Source organism: Theobroma cacao, chromosome 1 (genome assembly GCF_053813885.1).
Source record: "Theobroma cacao isolate CCN51 chromosome 1, ASM5381388v1, whole genome shotgun sequence".
Classification (NCBI taxonomy): Eukaryota; Viridiplantae; Streptophyta; class Magnoliopsida; order Malvales; family Malvaceae; genus Theobroma; species Theobroma cacao.
The window spans coordinates 12959788-12965486 of NC_142639.1; the positions used below are offsets into that span (position 1 = coordinate 12959788).

Below are 5699 nucleotides of genomic sequence, written 5' to 3' on the forward strand. Positions count from 1 at the left end.
CTCTTAACACCCTTGGGCATAGGCATTTAGATAAAATTGTTCATTACATTTCGGAAGACTTAAAGATGATGGGCAATTCCGTGGCTGTCCAATTGCTTAGCTCCTCTCTTGGCAGTACTGGATACACCACAGGGATCTTCTCGTTAGGTTCTTCATCTCTGATCATATGGATTGATAGCTCATCAAATATCCGTAGAACCTGATTGACCTTTATTGGTGCTTCGAGATGAATGAAACCTGCGGAGTGAAAAGTCTCGTATAAGTGTGGGATTGTCCGTTCCCCAAATTTTTCTTCTTTTCCCTCAAGTTGAGCCATCCTTTTAATCTTCTTTCGAGCTGTCAGTTTCCTTCTTTCTTCTTTGGTAGGCTTGTACCCCAAACCAAATCTTTCTTCATTCTTTATTGGAGTCAGAGGACGGTTAATTCCTTATAAATTCTTTCCTAACCCCAAACCGGCACGACATCCTTTACCCACTGTCTGCTTAACCCCCATTTTAGTTGCTACTGATAAACGAGGAGTCGGTATCACTTTTCTTTCTCCCACATAAGTAGCATTAACAAATTCAAAAGATCTGAAAGAGCATTCTGGGACTTCTTCTGTCGCCTCTACATAGGGAGCAGATGATGGTTGAATAGCCAGTATGTCTTCCTCCGCACATACACTTATCAGTTGGCTCTCAGCTATGAATTTAACTTTTTGATGAAGGGAAGATGGTATGGTCCCGCCATATGAATCCATGGACGCCCTAACAAGCAATTGTATGACGGGGCAATGTCCATGACTTGAAATTTGACCTAAAAAATGTAAGGGCCAATTTTTATCGGTAGTTTAATGTCCCCTACCACCTCTCTTGTGGTCCCATCGAAGGCCCTTACAACCATGTGACTGGTTCTCATATACGACACATCTACTGGCAACTTGGTTAAAGTAGAGCGAGGCATGACATTTAACCCTGAACCATTGTCGACCAAGACCCTAGGTACGGCATGGTCTTTGCATTTGATAGTAATGTGCAGAGCTTTATTACTCCCTCGACCACCCGATGGTATTTTTTCATCGATAAAGGCAATGAAGTTTCCCACTGTAATGTTCCCCACGATGTGGTCTAACTTTTCCACTGATATATCTTGTGCCACATAAGCTTGGTTCAAGACTTTGAGCAGTGCGTTCCTGTGTGCTTCCGAATTCAACAGTAAGGACAACAGCTAGATGCGAGCGGGCATCTTGGTTAATTGTTCTATCAAGCTGTATTCACTGTGTTTGATTAACTTGAGAAATTCACCCGCTTCTTTTTCGGTAACAGGATTTTTGACCTCATTGTTCGGAGCAACTATAGATTCGACAACTTGGTCCTTGAAAAAGGTATCCGCTTTCTTCAAGCCTCCCTCTCCCTGTGCAGGTTTCCCTTTTTCAACTCTTTCTGCTATCTCAGGGGAATAACATCTCCCACTTCGCGTTATACCCCCTACTCCAGTTAGATCTTCAAAAGATGCTTGGGGGGCAGATGAAGCTGTGCCCAAAATATTACACTCATAATTCCATGGGATAGCCTTATCGCTCTTGTAAGGGAATGGGCTGGGGACTTCGATAGTAATACCACTTCTGATCATAGTAGGGGATGTATCATTCATCGGGCTTCTGTTTTCTTCATAGAAGATGGTGAGAGGTTTAGGTTTGTTCGCCCCGAATGAACTTGATGCCACTTTAACTGGGGTGTCTCCATTTATGGTTCTTACCAAATTCTCTTCGACTTCTTCATAAAACTCAATTACCGATGAATTCATCAATTCTTGCAACTTACGACGAAAGCTATCACAATTTTGAATGGAATGCCCAATTGCCCCCATATGAAATTTGCAAGAATAAGCGAGATCATGCCCCAATTCCTTTGTGTCGATGGGTTCTGGAGTGATGGCATTTATCTTGGACAACGCCTCAAACACTTTATCCATTGACGTTTGAATCTCATCAATACTCTTTTTCACCCTTCGAATCATACCTTCATGTATGACATTTACAGTCGGTCTTCCATGATTAGGTAAAGAGTTCCCATCAACACTTGAACTATCTTTTTTGGCAAAATTTAAAAGTCCTGCCTTAATGAGCGCTTGAACTTTATGTTTTAAAGTAGTACAATTCTCGGCGGAGTGCCCTTGAATTCCAAAATGGTAATCACAATGCGTATTCGGGTCATACCATTTCGGGAAAGGTGGTCGGAGTGGTTCTAAAGGGGTTCGAGCAAGGAGTCGATTTTCTATGAGTTGTGGCAACAATGTAGTGTAAGGGACTGGAATATGATCAAACTTTGGTTTTTCTAGGGTAGTTCTAGGTCCTCTTTGACCATGACCAGGATTATTGGTTGAAGCTATCGGTTTTGGTGGTGGAGTTTGTGGAAGAACATTGGTTTGAAATGTTGGTTGCGGGGCAGGTTGGTACACATATGGGTTTTGTGTGATGTTGCCTATGTTCGGATAGAAGGGTTGGTATGGGGGGTACGGGTAATATGGGTTAAAGTTGTGGGCTTGTTGGCTGTCGTGAGCGACTACTTGCACATCCCTTTTTTTTTTCTTGGGCGTATTCCCTCTCTTTGAGCTGGCAACTTCATGCCCTTCAATTTTTCCACTTTTGATAGCTCCTAATATTATTTCTCCCGATAAGACTAAATCTGCAAAATTTTTCATGGCATTGCCGATCAAGCGCTCATAGAATGGAGCTCGGAGTGTATTTATGAACAAAACAATCATCTCCTTATCGGTGAGAGGTGGCTGAACTTGCGCTGCTGTATCTCTCCACCTTTGGGCATATTCCTTGAAGTTCTCGCTTTGCTTCTTTTCCATAGTCTGCAATGACAACCGATCAGGGGCTAATTCAGCCACATGCTTGTATTGGGCTATGAAGGCTCTTGCTAAGTCTTTCCAAGTCTTAATACGATTTCGATCTAGCTGTACGTACCACCGAGCAGCTGACCCAGTCAAGCTGTCTTGGAAAAAATGGATCAGTAACTTATCATCGTGAGACTGTGGAGCCATCTTCTGACAATACATGGTAATATGTGCCATGAGACATTTTATTCCGTCATATTTTTCAAATTTCGGAACCTTGAACTTGGCAAGGATCAATACATCTAACACTAAGCATAGCTCGGTTGCGTCCATGGTACCAAACCTATCAACTCCTTCGATAGCACGAAGACGTTCTTCCAACAGATCGTACTTTTTTTGATCTTTTTCATTTTCTCCTGTTTGTGACGAGTCATTTCTTAGTTTCTCTTGTTCTTTTGGATCTTCTAAATCTGGGACATGTATTGGTTCAGCAGGATTTATCCCAGAATATGGCCCAAATTGCCCATGAGTCGGTTGATGGCCCATCGGAGGTGGTACATTGTAATAAACAGATGGCATCACTTGAGGGTGGACCCTTTGAGAGGTTTGGGCATGTGGTGGAGTGAACCTTGGGGGATAGGATGGATCATCCCTTTGGTTTCCACTATCTTGTGCTGGTGGGTTTTCTGACGGACCTGGCTCTTCGATCGCTCTTTTTCCTTTACTGAAACTCATCATTAATTCCATCATCTTTGCTAACTGTTCTCTCATTTCTTCCCGAGCTCTTTCCATTCTGTCCATTCGCTCTCTTTGTTCTTCTTCCATGATCCTTGCTCGCTGACGCGTATTATGAACACGTTGGTCACTTGGCTTAGGTGGTCGAGCTATTTTGGAACCTTATTATTGATCATAAACACGAATTAGATGCGTATTCGATGCATGAATGAACCCATTATCTTTATTTTTAGATGAAAATACTTATTGTCATGAAATGATGATTTATGCATGTATGAATGATTATGTACTAAAAGTATTCGTCACATGACACCCAACAACACAGCTATCCATTGCATAAGATATTTGTCTTTGATTACAACTCAGAAGCCATCTAGAAATATTCGCCAATCTTATTATAATGGCTATACACCTCATCTAAATACTTTATCAACTGTTGCTCTTGTTTTCCAACTAGAAAGATCTGGCTCCTTAATATGTCCGTCTTCCAAGCCATGCTTTTCGCCTTGTAAGCCACTTCCCTCATTTGCCAAACCAAGTAATCCATCTGGTCGTGTTTCTCTATATAAGCTTGTCTATAAGATTCACCCCACTCTTGAATTCTGGTGCTCTGTTGCTTGAGGCGTTCATATTCCTGTTGATAAGTTGTCATGACCCCTTCGAGCTTTTCATACTCCTGTCTTAGTAATTGGATGGATTTTTGTTGGAATCGCACTTGTCTTCTTAGTCCATCATTGTGCGTTTAAAGTTTATTGCCTCGATTTTCTCTCACTTGTATTTCCCTTTGAAGTTCACTGGTCGTGACAAAAAACTTATCATTCAGGCTATCATACTTCCCTTCTATTCTTCGGGCCTTCTTTCTTTGTTCACTTACTTCTCTTTTCATTTTCTCACACTCTTTTTGGAGGTCTTCATACCGTTGCTTCCAACTGGCATTTTCAGCTTCGGACTTCTTCCGAGCCAACTCACTTTCGAGCAAAGCGTCTCGTGGTTCTGGATCAATTGGGCCACGTAGTTCATCTTCTTTCGGATATACCACATCCTTAACTCATTGGTCATGCCATATCTGATATCTGGTAGTTACTTCATCGATGTACCTCCCTTGATCAACTCGACTAGTTTTCTTCCAGGCTTGCGCAATTTCCTCAATATTTTTCAGAAAACCTGACTCTCCATAAGCAAACTCCAAAGTGTTAAGTCGGTGTGTCATCGGCACGAACTGTTCTGACCCAAATTGTCTTCTCACCATAATTGGGGCGTAACTGATGGCTCTTCATGGCCCCATTAACGATACCCAAGGTTCATTTTCGCATTTGTACAAGATCGGGTGATGCGGCATCCACGGAGCTCTCCATGTTACTTCCACACTCATGAGTTCCCGAAGTCTAGAGATCCATTGCTCCTTAGTCCTATTTTCTGGCCATTCACTCTCACAAAATTCTATGATAGGGGCGGTTTGTGGATGAAATGGTTTTCTGAACTTATCGACCTTGCATTCAAAGTGACTTACTATCCAGATGGAAAGAAGCTGTGCACATCCCACAAATCGTCCTTCCCCTTTACTCCGACAGTAATTCAGTGATCTAAGAGTTTCCGCTAGAATAGAGGGTGAAGGATTGGCCTTGTTAATGACTTGCTCGAAGAAGTCTATAATTCCGATCTCTATATGTCCCAAAACTTTGGGAAAGATCACTAGCCCGTAAATTCCCAAGGCCATCACAAGTTGTCCTTGCTCGGTGTCCCGATGCTTCATGATTTAACTACGTAGAAAACTCCACGGGATACATTCATTGCCCCCTTTTTTCCTTAGGTTCTGATCAACTTTCGCCGAAGTAATACCCATCATCTTGGCTAACTTTTGTCTGTATCCGGTCTTTTGTCCTCTCCAATATATCTTGTCCGGATTATCGAGATCGATTTGTAGGAGAGCCGAGTACTCTTTGATTGTGGGGACCATATCCACCTTATTGAACACGAAGCATTTATACGACGGATCCCAAAATTGTACAATGGCCTTCAACAACTGTTCATCTATCTGGACCTTAAGGAGTCGAGCTATGTGGCCATATTTCCTATCAAAATTTGCCCGAGTGGTAGCCCCCCACTTATCCCATATGTTGAGCAAATCGGTGAAGTCGTTC

The 5699-nt window shown here is 42.3% G+C and overlaps 1 pseudogene; it reads right to left on the reverse strand.

The window, feature by feature from the left end:
- Positions 1–210: 210 nt before the first annotated feature.
- On the reverse strand, positions 211–4768 carry LOC148764543 (uncharacterized; annotated as a pseudogene).
- Between the last annotated feature and the right edge of the window lie 931 nt (positions 4769–5699).